Raw genomic sequence first — 17,171 nt, 5'->3', positions numbered from 1 at the left:
TAGAAAGCCAGCCACCTCAAGAGTGTGTACGGCTATGGTGGATCCTCTTGCACCCCTCCAGGGAAACGTCCATGCTCAATTACCTCTCTGAAATGCCTGTACACCAGTGCACGCAGCATGGGGAATAAATAGGAAGAACTAGAGGTCTGTGGCAGTCACAAGGCCATGATCTCATCGGAATTGCAGAGACATGGTGGGATAGCTTGCATGACTGGAATGCTGTCATGGGTGGCTATGTACTTTTTAGGAAAGACAGGCCAGCAAGGCGAGGTGGTGAAGTGTATCGAGCTCTGCCTAGGGGTGGATGAAGAACAAGTTGAGAACTTACAGGTAAGGATTAAGGGGCAGGCTAATATGGGTGACATTGTTGTGGATGTTTACTACAGGACACCTGATAAGGATGAGGAAGTCGATGAGGTCTTCTACAGACAGCTGGAAGTAGCCTTACAACAGGCCCTGGTCCTCATGGGGGACTTCAACCACCCTGATATTTGCTGGAAAGGCAACACAGCCAGGCACGCACAGTCCAGGAAGTTCCTGCAGAGCATCGATGATAACTTTTTGACACAGGTGGTAGAGGAGCCCGTGAGGAGAGATGTGCTGCTGGACCTCGTACTAACAAACAAAGAAGGACTGGTTGGGGATGTGAAGGTTGAGGGCAACCTTGGCTGCAGTGACCGTGAGATGCTGGAGTTCAGGATCCTGCTTTCTTCCAAACTCAAGATTGATGCATCCCTAAGAGTAAGAAATCAAGCAAAGGAGGCAGGTGACCTGCATGGATGAGCAAGAACTTCTGGAAAAACTCAAAGGGAAGAAGGAAGTTTATAGAATGTGGAAAAAGGGACTGGCCACTTGGGAGGAGTATAGGAATGTCATCAGAGCATGCAAGGATGAAATGAGGAAGGCTAAGGCCCAGTTGGAATTAAAACTGGCAAGGAATATCAAAGACAACAAGAAGGGTTTCTTCAAGTACATCAGTAGCAAAAGGAAGACTAGGGAAAATGTGAGCCCACTGCTGAATGAGATTGGTGCTCTTGTGATGGAGGATACAGAGAAGGTGGAGTTACTGAATACTGAATGCCTTCTTTGCTTTAGTCTTTACTGCTAAGGCCAGCACTCAGGAAACCCAGACCCTGGAGGTAGGAGAGAAAGTCTGGAGAAAGGATGACCTTCCCTTGGTTGAGGAGGATCAGGTTAGAGAACATCGAGGCAAACTTGACACCCGCAAATCCATAGCCCCTGATGGGATGAACCCATGTGTGCTCAGGGAGCTGGCAGATGTTATTGCTATGCCACTTTCAATCATCTTTGAAAGGTCATGGAGAACAGGAGAGGTGCTTGAGGACTGGAATAAAGTCAATGTCACTTTGGTCTTCAAAAACCGCAAGAAAGAGGACCCAGGAAACTACAGGCCAGTCAGCCTCACCTCCATCCCTGGAAAGGTGATGAAACAGCTCATTCTGGGGGTCATCAATAAGCATGTGGAGGAGAAGAAAGTTATCAGGAATGGTCAACAGGATTCACCAAGGACAAATCATGCCTGACCAATCTGATAGCCTTCTGTGATGGCATGACTGTCTAGGTAGATGAGGCGAGAGCAGTGGATGTTGTATACCTTGACTTCAGCAAGACTTTTGGTACCATCTCTCATAACATCCTCGTTAGCAAGCTTAGGAAGTGTGGGTTAGATGAGGGGTCAGTGAGGTGGGTATAGAACTGGCTGAATGGCAGAGCCCAGAGGGTTGTGATAAGTAGTGCAGAGTCTACCTGGAGGCCTGTAGCTAGCGGTGTGCCCCAGGGGTCAGTACTGGGTCCGGTCTTGTTCAACATATTCAGCAATGACCTGCATGAAGGGACAGAGTGTACCTACAGCAAATTTGCTGATGATAGAAAACTGGGAGGAGTGCCCAACACACCAGAAGGCTGCACTGCCATTCAGCGAGACCTGGACAGGCTGGAGAGTTGGGCAGAGAGGAACCAAATGAAATTTAACAAGGGCAAGTGTAGGGTCCTGAACTTAGGGAGGAATAACCCCATGCACCAGTGCAGGTTAGGGGTTGACCTGCTGGGAAGCAGCGCTGCAGAGAAGGACCTGGGAGTCCTGGTGGACAACAAGCTCTCCATGAGCCAGCAATGTGCCCTCGTGGCCAAGAAGGCCAATAGTATCCTGGGGTGCATGAAGAAGAGTGTGGCCAGCAGGCTGAAGGAAGTTATCCTCCCCCTCTACTCTGCCCTGGTGAGACCGCACCTGGAGTACTGTGTCCAGTTCTGGGCTCCCCAGTTCAAGAAAGACAGGGAACTACTGGAGAGAGTCCAGCGGAGGGCTACAAAGATGATTAAGGGACTGGAGCATGTCTCTTATGAGGAAAGGCTGAGAGAGCTGGATCAGTTTAGGCTGGAGAAGAGCAGACTGAGAGGGGATCTCATCAGTGCTTATAGACATCTAAAGGATGGATGTCAAGAGGATGGGGCTGGACTCTTTTCAGTGGTGCCCAGTGACAGGACAAGGGACAATGGGCACAAACTGGAACACAGGAAGTTCCATCTGAATATGAGGAAAAATTTCTTCGCTTTGAGGGTGACCAAGCACTGGAACAGGCTGCCCAGAGAGGTTGTGGAGTCTCCTTCTCTGGAGATATTCAAAACCTGCCTGCATGCAATTCTGTGCAACCTGCTCTAGGTGAATCTGCTTTAGCAGGAAGGTTGGACCAGATGATCTCCAGAGTTCCCTTCCAACCCCTACCACTCCGTGATTCTGTGATTTGAAAAACGGCATTCTTACTTCATAGAAAATCTCCTATGGCCTAGCTACTAAGGCTTATCGGGAAAAGATGGACTACCAGATTTTAAGCAATTGTAGGATTTTGAGTACTTTGCTGAGGGCAGTATTTATGAACCTCAATTAAAAAGAAGAAAAGAAAATTTTGTTAGATCTTCTACAAGGAATATTTATGCTTTAGGTAATTTTTATAAGTTTATTTTGTTCTTTGTACATCTTTTGTTACAAACTTCTTACATTTCCATTCTTACATTTGCTATTGTAAAAAATTTTTTTTTAAAAAGTAAATACAGCCAACTCTACCTAGTAAGTCTGTTCATAACAACTTGAGAAATTAAACTATTTATTCCAGTGGTTGGAAACCAAGGTATTAATGCATTATTTGACGTTTCTGGTAGACATTAAAGAAGACTTTGTGAAAGAATGTTGGGTGAAAACTTGGATTCTGATGGAAATATCTCCTCAGTCTGCTCAGGGCTCAGTAAACAATTTATCCAGTCTGATTAGGCTCAAATGCTGTTTTAAAAAGTGACTGTGCTACATCAGGTTGATATTTACCTGGTTTCTATGACTTCAGGTATTCCACTTTTAGACATTGAGAAGCTTTCTTTGATGTTGTATATGGTGGCATGCAGTTACATATATAAAATATATAATAACTGTTGTTTTAATGATCATTATGAAATAATACTTGCTCCAATTGTCTGCAACACCAGAATACCAGGGTCATACAGACTGCTTTAAAAAAGTAAGGTGTAGATCCGTGAATGCTTCTTATCAGCTCCTCCAAAGTGGAAAAATTCAGCAAAGCTCTAGAAAAAAAGGTACTTTAAACTTGTATTTTGTTCAGTCATATTTAAATAATTTTTCCATCTGCAAAACTGGACATAATACTGTTGACTTTGAAATCTCTGGGTACAAAATTTCAATATAAAAGCTTTTCATTACCCTTGAAAATTAGTCCCCAAATATCTAGCTGCTATATCTTGGCACTGGCTCCTTAAGAAATCCTTTTGTTAACCTGTTTTAGACAGAGAATTATCAGAAAGCTTGTTTTAACTAAATTTTTTAAATTATGTATAGATTTTATTTTCCCCAGTTTAATTAAAACTTCTAGTATCTTACAAGACACCTAAACTAACAATTTCAAGATTTCTGGTTTTGCATTTTCTATTTGATTCTCAATAGGGAAAAAAAAAAAAGTTAATGCTATTTACTTGTGTAGTTACTTAGTATAATGGTTACATAAAGCATATGCCTACATGTTTAAGCTTAACCTCTGTTTCTCATTTAACAAAGACTACTGCTATGTTGTAGCTTCTTCATTCTGAGAAATAATGTGCTTCCTACTTAACCACTGGTTAAAGGCTTATATGCACAAACATGGATGATTGATTAACTGAGCACCTAGCAATTACTGGGTGGGTAATACGAAGATGATTTGTGAAAATTGGAATTGCCTGTCCTTGTTGTGTAGTCTGAATAGCTCTTACTGACATTTGGAGGTTTGGGAAGTCGTTTGATTTTGTGTGTATGGCCTTGTCACTTACAGTGAGCTTACATCAACCTGCTGGAATTGATGTTGTTAAGCTTTCCTTCAAAATGCGTTAAGCATTATTGTCACTCACATATCTTGTCTCATCAAAACAAACAATAAATAAATTCTAAATGCCTTCAGGACTGAGACTTAATGTCTCACAAAAGGAGACATTGAAATTTTTTGATGCCATCTCACTAAAACAAAACAGCTGACCTTGATGAGAATGGCAAAGAGACAAGATTAATTCTTTTTTTACATTTTACCCAGTCCATTCAAAATTAGATCCTCTTTCCAGATTGCAGGCACTGCAATCATTCCATTTATCAGTTGAGGTTTTTTTTTGTAAAGTCTTTCTTTGTATGTTAGATGATAGTCCTGATCTGACCTTTTTTTTTTTTTTTTTTTGTCACATTGGGTGAAATGTTTTGCCGTTCACACAATTCAGCAAATATAACTTGTACATTACTTTTACTTAGATGATGATGACTGCTGATTTTCTGAGTCCATTTATTTTAGGGCTGTCCCTTAGGTTTACCACCATTTACTCACCGAAACATTGTTTGACTGCTGTCAAGTAAAATCAAAAACTCCCCAGCTGAAAACCTAAAAAAGTTAATAAATGAGATGATAGATGATGGAATGTATTCATTTCCTGCTGGCAGTAATGGACATTGGGTTATAGGACAGAAAAGGAACTTTGTCAGTTCTTGGTTGACTAAGACACTGGAGCAGTCTGTTCCTGAAGGACTGCACAGCATGGAAAGGACCCACGCCAGAGCAGTTCTTGAAGAACTGCAGCCCATGGGAAGGATCCATGTTGGAGAAGGTCATGAAGGACAGTGTCCTTGGGAGGGATCCCATGCTGGTCCAGGGGAAGAGCGTGAGGAGGAAGGAGCAGCAGAGACTAAGGATAATGGACTGACCATAACCCACATTCTCCATCTCCCTGCGCCACTCAGGATGAGAAGGTTAGGAGTGAAGATGAGTCTGGGAAGAAGTAGGTTAAGGGTGGGGAAAGGTGGTTTTAGTTTTGTTCTTATTTTTCATTATCCTACTCTGTTATTGATTGGCAATGAATTAATTTCCCCAAGTCGAGTCTGTTCTGTCCATGACAGTAATTGGTGAGTGATCTCCCTGTCCTTATCTCAACCCAGGAGCTTTTTCATGATGATTTCTTTGACTGTCCTGTTGAGAAAGGGGAGGCTTGGCGGACAGCTGGAGACTAGACAGGGTCAACCCACCACACTGAGATAGTGCTTCTTTGTCTTTCATTTTTATCCCAGTGTGTTTACAAACAGCAAACGTGTCCCTCTAAGCATTTTTTCCCTTAAACTAGACTAAACAAATAAGGCTTTTCTAGCATTCTCTCTTAAAATAGACTGTTCATAATCCTGTCCTTCCCTTTCAGTTTGCTCCAACTGGAATTTTGAAGTGACTATAACTGTGCCATGCAGTTATATTCTAATGGCATTAGTATCTCCTTGTCCTCACCAGAAACCATGTCTCCTGATGCAGTCCTAAGGTTGGTATCATCTTCTCTACTGTGTTCTGGCCTCAAGCAAATTCTTCTATCCGTGTTATGGCCTCCTGAAAATGGATGATCCTTAAAGGACAACTTTCTACAGAAATGCACTTGAAAAAAGACATACAGAAAACAATTTCTTTGCCTTGCCATTTTCTGTATTCCCTATGCTGTTATTTAAGACACTTCATGTTTGAATAAGACCTTTCTCATTCCCACTCTCTACATCCTGTAGAGAAAGGGGAGTTCTGTGTCACAATCTGTTAGAAAAAAATAAATATATGTGTATTCAAAAATCTAGCATTATTACTTTTTGTAGGTTTAGAAATTGATCTGATCACCTTCTAAATGCCTTAGCTTCAGCTGATGTCAGGAACTCAGTGCAGGCTGTATTTCTACTTTTCTGTAGTTTATGGATCTCAGTTCTCTGGTGTTCTTGGCTCTTCCATCAAGACAGTTCATGAGCTAGAGAAGGACAGTTTACGTTTAAACAAAAAGATGATTGATATAGTAACGATGTGGCCACAAGAAGAACAAAAAAAAATAAAAAAAAGAAAAAAATAAAAAAGAAAAGCTAATGCAGTATAAATAGATGAACTAGAATAGAAATCAGTATCGAAGGCACTCTGATTAGATAAAAGCTGATGAGCTGTGAAGACAAATTGTTTCATTTACTTCTATACTTAGGAATACATTCCAAACAAACACAGTGATTAGATAAAAGATTCTCTATACAGAGAAATGACAAATAAACAAGAGATCCACATTTTACTTTTGAATCTAGAGAAAATTCCCTGCTGCAGAAATACTTATTGTTCTAAGGATTATTTAAATTTAGATGTCAATGCTTGGATATTATTTATATGGGAAATATAAAACTAATATAAATCTTCTCCTAGTGCTCATATGCATCACACATCTAACAATCAGGAAGAATCATTCCTCTGATATTTAAATTTATTCACTGTTTCGGGGAATTTGCATCTTATTTTAGGATTGAAAGATTTAACTATATACAAGTAATATTTGGATTTTCTGACTGGAAGTGGATGTTGCTATTGAAGCTATTTCCAGCTGTGAGTATTTTAAAATCAGGATATGCAATGAAGTAAATTTCATACTTATGAAATCACATGGATGAAGTTTAAGCTATTTAACCACTAGTATATTTTTTTCCTGTTTCTTATAGTATGAACTGCAGATAGACACTTGGCCTGTTTTTTCCATAAATTTAAGCAATGATTCAACACAAATTAAGCAATATGTGTGTTTATTAAACTTTGTATCTCTTTGGAGCTCTCCAGTTTGAGCAGGTTGCATGCTTCAAGCAAAATTATTGAGAAATCCAACCATGAATTTCCTATTGCTGATGTCTGCACACTCAGCACTGGCAACACACACATACATACATAGTGGATAAATTTGTAATTTCACCACCACATTATAAGCTTATCTACTTGAATGAAGCTGAAGTGAATGAAGGGTGATTGAGGACATAATTTTAATGCATCAGCCAAGATAAACAGTAAACTGAAACTGCATCTGTGTTATGGCACTGGGCTGAATGCCATAATACAATTTATGCACCTGCTGAGCAGTTGGAAAACTATTTCTGTATTAGAGGGAGAAATGAATTCTAGCTTTAAGGGTTCAGAGAAGTCTGGACCACCAAAATGGTACGCAGGTGTAGCACCATGGACCTTCCCTGACATGCTGGATCTGGGCAGGGTGAGCCACAGAAGGTCAGAAGACTTGGACAGCCAGGAAGTTAAATGGAGGAGCTTTGACATCTGCTCTAGCCTGAAGGAAGGAAAGTCTCTGCGGAGAAACAAAATTAGCTCTACACCTATGGCTTAGAGGAGGTAGCTGAGTTCTATACCATGGAACTGTAATAATTCCCCTCCATAAAGCCCAATTTACTTCAGGTTTCAAAAAGGGGGGCACATTCCCTTCTGGATGATTTTGATGGGATGTGTGTGTAAGCGGTGTTTATATATAGAAATGAAAGCAGCAGTATACAGACAGAGTTAATTACAGTTCTCAGCATTGAAGAATTTGGATACAAAATTATTATTACATTATTACAAACTCTGCAGTTTTCCACTTGTGGCATTTTGTGATTTATTATGCACATTAATTAAATGGTGGGACAAGCTCACCAGCTACATGGTGCCTAAATGTATGTTCTATAAGATAAAGCTAAATTAGGAAGAAAGGAACAGAAAATAATTTTTGTGGAGTACTGTAAATCTGTTAGACACAGACAATCCAACAATAAAACTTAACGATAAATTCATTAACTCTAGGAGAGCAGATCTTAAAGCATTACATATAACTGGTTCTGCCATTGGGTAAGCTTTCACACCTTAAATTTTATCTTTGTCTCTGTATTCTGAAGCTATGTAAAACATACACACTTGCCAATGCCTGAATTTGAAGATACCATATATTTTTAAATATACTTATCCAAAAGGACAGTGGTAATAATGTTGTGGTTTTGTTTTGTTTTGTTTTGTTTTTTCCATCCACCTTTTAAATCTGCCAAAAGATAGAGAAGTGATCCATTTACTCTTGTTCAGCCAGAACAATTTTTACTTCTCCTGCTAGACTGCAGGAGGCTAAAGGCAGATTTTCTTTTCGTTTACATGCATAGGTGTAAAGAGCTGCACAATGCCAAGATCCTGCTCTTTTGTTCTACTTGTACAACAGATAGAACTACCTGGAGATAGTAGCCCTAATCTTCCCCCCAAAACATTTGAATAGGAACACGTTAAGTACAAGTGAATAGAAGAAATATGTGTCTGGGGTCTATGGATGTATGTAACTAGATACATTTTTCCTGCCCTTCATGCACAAGGAAAAAGTAGCAGTACAAGAGTAACTATTCCAGTAGGTCTGCTAATAGCTGTACAACAGCCTGTGAGGGTGACTTTTCTGGTATATTTGCCATGTCCAGTTTCTATATACCCACATGCTGGAGGAGGAAAAATAGTCATCTGGATCCATTTGGTTTAGGACTCTTCTGTAACCTATAAAGAGTGAACATGCACTGCCAAATATTCTGATAATCCTTGTATTTTTCCTCTATTGTAGGGTAAATATACTCATGGAACAGAACATATATATATATATTTTAAGGGTGACTGAAATTGTTAGTGTATATTGAATCTGTTTACTGACTCCCATTATAAAATACATGAAAATGTTAAATTTTATTGGCATATATTAAATCTATTTACTGATGCACTTTACTGAAACAATAGAGAGAACTTCTTTTGTACATATTTAATAAATTTAAATTTATTACTAGTACTTCAGTAAAAAATCAAGGCAGAACCCAAAAATTATGATCACCAAGTAATTTCAGTTTGAAGATTTTTCCAAACATCCTTTTTCCATCCTATCCTATTAAAAGAGAATCTTCTATTTTGCTGTTCATTAAGGATTCTCTTTTCTTGGGGGATTTTCTCTCATTTCTTGTTTTTCACCATATTTCTGTGATATTTTACAATGCAAAAAGCAAAAATCAGCTATAGTTCACTTATTTTCCTATCTACAGATAATAAAACTGCATAAGATTTAAAACTGCAGCTGGTGTCTGTTAAAGAGTGACACCATCAATTTCTATTAAGTTTTCAGTGATATGTGATGTGTACTTCATTTTCTTCCAATATATTCTGTTAAATCTTTGAGGACTTTGAATCAAATTACTTTGCAGCAGATGTTAGATTATTATATTTGAGGTTTTGTATTAGATCACTGTTTAATGGTGTTCTCTTAAACACTAAATGGATATACTTGATAACAAGTATGACAACTATTTCATTCTCATAATTGCTCCTTGTTAGTCAGGTGATATCATGGAGTAATATGTACCTGCTGCCTGTGGTATAGACTTTTGAGGAAGGTACTGCCATTTAAAAGAAATCACAGCTGCAGCAGTCTCATTTAGTGAGAAACTGTTGAGGAAGAGGAGGCAAAGAAAACAAAGCAGAGGGATGCAGAAGGGTGATTAATTATGGAAAACTGTGCTTGAATAGCATTTGTTCTGAAGCCAATGGGAGCTGTCTAACCTTTACTATTCCTATCAAAACACTTAAATCTCTGATGAAGTCAAATTATGCTTGTAATGATGTGCTCAGCAACCTTGATAGATTATTGTATGAGTTGTGTGGTCCTTTCCAAAATAGTACTGTAATTTGTTTTTGGGATAGTACATGTGCTAGCTACACTTCATGAACAGTACCTATTGTCTTGTGGCTTTGGATTGCACTAATTTCCGTAGGTGTACAATAAAATCTTCCTTATTAATTAAGTCATAGTCCTAGTTTCTTAGATGAAGATGCTCAGTATATAAAGCTGGGGGAAGAAGAAGAAAGGGGGGGTATGTTCGAAGTGATGGCATTTGCCTTCCCAAGTAACTGTTACGTGCGATGGAGCCCTGCTTTCCTGGAGATGGCTGAACACCTGCCTGCCCATGGGAAGTGGGGAATGAATTCATTGTTTTGCTTTGCTTGCATGCATGGCTTTTGCTTTACCTATTAAACTGTCTTTATCTCAACCCATGAGTTTTCTCACTTTTACTCTTCTGATTCTCTGCCCCATCCCAACATAGGGGGAGTGAGCAAGTGGCTGCATGGTCCTTAGTTTCCAGCTGGTGTTAAACCAACACACTTGCCATTTATTCTTATGGTCTCTAAGCCTTTAACTATACTGAATATTCATAGTCTACTTCCCTCAGCAGCCTCAGCAAAATTCCTGGCATGGCTTCCAGAATAAGGCTTCATAAATATGACTGAGAACAGTCATTGTTGTGGGTTAACTTCTGTTGGCAGCTGAGCATCACAGAGCTGGCCAATGCAGACTGATCAAGCAGCTGTGGTACTCAGCTGCTGACTGAGATGAATCCATGGCAGTCAGATTGTGAGTCCTCTCTATCAAGTCACCTGAAAGAAGAACTTTTGTCACAGCGGTGACAAACCTTTGAGTAGGTCAAACAGGAGACAGTTTGTGCTGTAGCCCTTAGGCCAGTCTGAACAGGATCAGATGTGAGAAATATGCTCTGCACCGCAGTCAGGGAGCGTGACCCTACCTGGACCCTCTGGCAGAAAGCACCCAGAGAGGCTTGAAGTGACAGATAGGGTGTTGGAGCTTGGGATATAGAGGATCTAAGGTCTTGTACACCTCAAATGAAAAAGAGATATTACCAGCATATGAGGGGGGGTTGAGCCACTTCAGAAGTAGTTGGTATGGAAGTGCGATTCGCCTTCGCACTCCAATTGCCTGTGCTGTGCTGAATGTTCAAAGGAATGGTCCTCAATACACATCATGTAACCAACATGATGTGGAGTAAGTGGGTAGAGCTGATCATGCAATGGGTCCGAATGGGGAACCCCAACTGCCCTGGAGTGCTGGAAAAGATCATGGTCCGGCCAGAAAGTATTGTCCAAGGTGGTGACCTGTACTGAGGAGGCCTCACTGTATAATAAATCATCAGAGAATGAAAAAAGCAATATGGTCTGCTTACTGATGGGTCCAATGGAGTTGGAAAAATGCTTTGTGGAGTCCCACATGACAAGTCACTGAAAATGTCAAAGGAAAAGGTGAATTGAGTCAGTTTGCAGAAGTGAAAGACATGTAGCTGGCCCTAGAGACTGCCAAATGAGAAAAATGGCCAGTGCCACTGAAGAACATTGAAACAATAAGCAAGTAGAGTGGCATGCCAGAATCAAAGTAGCTCAGGTGGACCTGGACTGGGAACATAAGGGTGCGCTATTCATAGCTCAGTGGGCCCATATAACGTTGTGACACCTAGACAGCAATGAAATGTACATATGGGCTTATGGCTGAGGGGTAGACCTGACCACCAAAGCCATTGCACGAGTTAGTTATGAGTGCAAAACGTGCCATAATCAAGCAAGCCAAATGATTAAACCTGTCTGGTATAGAGGAGACTGGCTGCACAAAAAAATAAGGAAGCCTGGCAGATTGATTATATCAGACTGCCACAAACCCACCAAGACAAGCATCACATGTATATCATAATGGAGGTGACCACTGGATGGCTGGAAACACTCTGTAGCCCATACCACCATCCAAACCAGCATACTGGGTCATGAAAAGCAAGTTCCTTGCTGGCATGGCACGCCAGAAAAGGTCAAGACAATCAATGGAACTTATTTCTGAAACAACCTCAGAAGCACCTGGGCCAAGAAACATGGCATTGATTGGGTGCATCACACTTCATTATTGCACACCAACCTTCAGAAGGATTGAATAATACAATGGACTGTTAAAGACTATGCTGAAAACGATGGGTGCTGGGACATGCAAGCACTGGGCTGCAAATTTAGCAGAACCTGCTCGGCTGGTTAATACCAGAAGATCAAATAACTTACCTGGCCCTAACCAAGCAAACTCCTTATACACTACAGAAGGAGGTAAGTTCCCTGTAGTGTGTGTAAGGAAAATGTCTGCGAAAGGCAGCATGGGTTGCTCCTCCCTTCAGAAAAGGTAAACCCCCTTGTGGGGTTGCTTTCACTCAAGGACATAGGTACATTTGGTGGGTAATGTGGGAGGATGGGGAAATCTGGCATGTATCTCAAGGAGATCTAACCTTGGGAGAAAATAAGCCATGATTTGAATTATATGTTATAGGAAGTACTACAAGAGGAATCACCTGAATCAATGGAGGACAAGCCTTGCAAGAAGCTGTGCAAGCATGGCACTGACCTGACCTGAGTTGGCTTTGGTGCTCAATAACTCAAGTCAAAATGCTGTATCTCCTGTCCTGAGTGATCACCATAACAGATAGAATCCAAGCCATGGATCAAACAAACGCAGTGAAGATTTTATGGATATGGCCCATAGCATAAGGAAATTATATCTGTGTATACATCAAAGAACAGGAAAGGAGTGGGTTAATGAGGATGTATTGGATGTGTTGGTTTGCATGACTTGACCATAACAAAAATGGTATGGAATAAGGGATGGAGATTGTACTGCATCTGGCTGGGATGTAGTTAGTTTTCTTCACAGCAGCCCGTATGGTGCTGTGTTTTGGATTTGTGACTAAAACAATATCAATAACACAACAATGTTTTGGCTATTGCTGAGCAGTATTTGTGCAGCGTCAAGGTGCTCTCTTTTTCTCCAAGTCTGCTCATTCATGAAGCAGGCTGGGGGTGTGCAAGAAGTTAGGAAGGGATTCAACCAGGATGGTTGACCCAAAATGACCAAAGGGATATTCCATGCCATATAACACCATGCTCAGCAATAAAAGCTGAGGGAAGGGTGATTTTCAGGAAGGCAGACATTTCTCTGATAATGGCTGAGCATTGGTCTGCTTACGACAGGTGGTGAGAGATTGTCTTTGCCTAATTTTTTTTTTTTCCTTTTTTCTTTCACTTTCCTTCACTTCTTAATCACTTCCTTCTTCTTCTTATCAGCCCAGGACTTCTCTTGCTTTTGGTTTTCCTGTTCTCTGCCTCTATTCTCTCTGGGGGCAGGGACAGTGAGCCAGCAACTGTGTGGTGCTTAGCTGCCAGCTGAGATTAACCTACAACAGTCATATTTGCAGTCTCGCTCTGTAAGGTACATATTAAATACTGATAAAGGAAAGGGGACACAAAATACGTGCAGATTTTTCTTCATTTTATATCCTATTAGAGGAAAGATTCTAAACATCCTGAAATGTAATGATTACTTTAAAATAACATGAATATTCTGTATATGTACTTCACAATAGACACAGGTATATATTGTCACACTGTATGAGCTCCTGGGGAAAGTTAGTATTGCCAAAAAGTGTTAAAGATGAAGGATACTATCCTGCCTAGGGAATAAACATGAAACTAAACACAAGGATATCTTCAAGGGACTACTGGGATGTTTGTGGTGATGTCAGCTCTTGATGTCTGCTTTATTAAAAACACAGTGCTTTCAGAAGAATAATATTTTACTTCATTTTCAGAACAACATAAACCTTTTCTACCTTATGATTTCTGGTTCCTCCCTCTCTTTGCTCTCCTTTAGAAGCTCTGGAGACCTGTTCTTATAACCCTTTCTAACATTTATTTGCTGCTGGTAGATGGGTTACTAGGGTCATCCAGCTCATTTGAAATGAGGGAGGCTGGTTTCAAACCCTCTTTGGCCTCTCTTGAAGCAGACATTAAGGTCAAGTGCTTTTTCAGTCCAACTAAAAGCAGCAGACACTAGGATACTGGCCATTTTAAGATGCATATTTCATTTTTCTGTTTATGTGGATGGAAAATTGTAAACTATAAGAAAGAATTTGGGATCTTGAATGGAGGAAGATTCTGCTTTGACCAGATGTGGGTATCATGTGTTCCACAGGTCATGTTGACTGATGTCTAGGTCAACAAAACAAATGCTTTTACACCTTGATTTTGCATTTACCTTCTAAGTAGTTATTCACCTGATTTTTGCCAATATTGTCATTATTCATAGAAATTATAAGAGAAGGCAAAAAAAAGTTTGGCTCCTCTGTCCTATTAAAAAAAAAAAAAAAAGAAAAAAAAAAAAAGAGCTACAAGTTATATAACTCCTTTTTAGAAATACAGTGGGAAGAGAAAGAGGAATGTAAACAAAGGGTAGAGTTACATAAGCCAAAGGACAATAGTGTTATAATAATGTGAGATTAATACTGGTCTGCATAAATTTAGGCTAAATTAGAAGAAAGTTCCTAATCATCAGAATTTGTTCTGGGGCAGTCTTTTAATGGGAGTAAATGAGGAGAAACGATAACTACTTTTCAACCATGCTTATTCTATTTACAGAACGAATCACCGCATCCTGGTTCCCTGTGCTTGCAGGAGTTAAATTGTGAGTACGAAGTGGCCTTTCCATTTGCTGAACTGGAATGCTGAGTAACTAGCGTGACTGCCTTCTCTTTCAGGATGGACTTTGATGTCAGAAGTTAGATATTTCATCTAAATATCTCTGAGATAAACAGAACATTGCAAGTATTCACCGGATGGTTTATGCAGGAGTTAAATACTCATAAAGTACATTAAACATCAAGTAAATATGAGATTAAATAAAATAAATTATAGCGTATTAAAAAGTTAAACTGGAGCCATAAATTTTAGCAATATCTTTGAATTAGCTATGTAGCCTATGGTATGGGTCAGTAACTGAATGTTTGCAATCCTTACTCAGGTCACAGTTTAGCTATGATTACGAGGGTAACAGTATACTTTTGCTTACCATTTCAGTTGGTGGAATTAACCTTTAATTAACCTCTCAGCTGATGCCGTCAAATTTTGGTACTAAAAGATTAGTTTTACTTATCCCAGCTGTTTCTTCTAATTCCTTTTTAGATAAATATATGTATTTATTTTTTTGTTTCAGAAAATCGTAGATAATTTTTAAGAGATCCTTTTGGAGGTTATACAGCTTTCTGTGTCAGAAAAGGGCCCATCAGGGATTTTTGATACTCAGAAGGGTGTTTGAATCCTTGGAAGGTCCAAAATGAAACAAAACCATGAGTAAATAAAGGGTCATTTTATGGTGAAACCCCCTCCCAAACTAAATGGTGAACACCTTGGCTGGGAGATGCCAAAACCGATTTGATTAATTCACTTTAGTAAAACTCTAAACATATATATTTGCATAATAAGCTATGTTTTCTGAGAACTGGGCCAAAGTCCTGAAACAGAATATAAAGACCTATAAAGAAAACAGCTTAGTGTAGCTACAGAAGTGAGTTGTATCTGTTTCTTTAATAATGTGGTATCTGCTCCAACATTTCTGGCCAGCTTGGCCACATCTTTTACAGTGCATCTGCAAAGACACAGTGGGACTAGTGCTTCAGGGAAGTGACAGACTTGCTGCACAGACCCGAACTGATGGAACTGCATGTGGGATAAGAGTGTATGACACAAGGACTTCCCTGAGTTGCCACAGAAACTAGAGCACATTCCCACAGCATGAAAAATTTGCGCAGCCTATTCCCAGCTGCCTGCCTTCCTGAGGATAAATCAGAGAACGTGGTGAATGAATTTTAAGCTGTAATAACGATCCTTGCACTGTGAGTGGGGAGGAAGCCTTTTTCTTCTTCTTGTGGGAGTGATTTTTCATTAATGTTTTTAAAAGTGTTTCAGATTTTGGCTTTATTGCATGTTGTTTACTATAAATACTTGATACTCAGCATTCAACACACAAGTTGTACTGATCTGATCATGTTATTATATCCATCATCAGTATTATTTTTCTCATTCTGATTCAATAAACATGACCCTGATAGTCAGAAAGAACTGAAGAAAACACTGAAGCTTTAAATTTTTGAGGAAAAGACATTTTCGTAATAAAGGAGCAAGAGAGATTAAGAGAAACTTGATGTTTTGAATAGTGTTTATATTTCTGTTTCTCCAAAGCAGTAAACAGAAAAAAATTAGTTTTGTGAGAAATCTATAGACCAAATAAGTAATTAGAACTGCATTTTCCTCTGACACTCACACCGAGTTAACACATGCTCATTTACATTCCTGGCTGCAGGTTGTGTGGCCAGATTCTTTCCCGTGCATGCTCAGCCTGATTCACAACGTGGTAGTCAATACAAGGTTTGCTATTGGCACTAACAGGAGAAACATTTCGGCCTTTATTGCTTTTATGTGAGGGGTCTGAAGAAGAATTTGTGAACCATGGCCATCTGCTAAGTGTCTAAGCAGTGTCCTGTAATATTTAAAACTGATCTATTAGACAAATATCAAAATAGATGAGGTTGGAATTTGCTTTCTTCAAATTTTATTGCACTATTATTTGGGCAATTTATGAGAAATAGGAAGCAAACCAAACCCAGACACCTTGCATTTGTAACTACAAATTAATAATGCTGACATTTAGTGCTAATTCATAAGATGAAAAAGTTACTTCTGTGTCTTCATAAGTTACTTCTTCTTCAGAAGCATTAGCTAATTCTGGACAAGATTTTTTAAAGTTCTGAGAAAAAAAATTAAGCTGATTTTAAATGTAATTTAAATTTAGGCTGATTTTCAGCCATATTATTTTCAAACTATTTTTAAATTGGTTATATAATGAAAGTAAATTTAAAATATTAAAAAATTAAAAAAATGTTTTAAAATAGACATTATAAAAACAAAGTCTTTCAAATAAAATTGAGTTATTTGTTTTAAAGTTTACCTGCATTTAAAAGGCAAAAGGAGAGAAAGAAGAAAGTAGAAAAAGTCATTATTCATTATGTTCTGTTTTTTAATGTTCCCAGTTCTCAATTGATTTCAATACCTTCATACTTAAAGGAATATGCAATTGTTGCAGCTTATTGTGAAAGCAGCACTGAAAACAGAACC

The 17,171-nt window shown here is 39.2% G+C and overlaps 1 long non-coding RNA gene across 1 annotated transcript; it reads left to right on the top strand.

Annotated features, from left to right (window-relative positions):
* Positions 1–13,104: 13,104 nt before the first annotated feature.
* Positions 13,105–15,909, top strand: LOC142600718 (uncharacterized). The gene is made up of 3 exons (XR_012834278.1): positions 13,105–13,199; positions 14,640–14,883; positions 15,621–15,909. It is a non-coding gene; the product is annotated as an uncharacterized LOC142600718 (long non-coding RNA).
* The last annotated feature ends 1,262 nt before the right edge of the window (positions 15,910–17,171 follow it).

The sequence above is a fragment of the Balearica regulorum genome, chromosome 2 (assembly GCF_011004875.1).
Source record: "Balearica regulorum gibbericeps isolate bBalReg1 chromosome 2, bBalReg1.pri, whole genome shotgun sequence".
NCBI lineage: Eukaryota > Metazoa > Chordata > Aves > Gruiformes > Gruidae > Balearica > Balearica regulorum.
The sequence above is the reverse complement of the archived record's forward strand: the minus strand, read 5'-3'. Positions and strand labels throughout refer to the sequence as shown.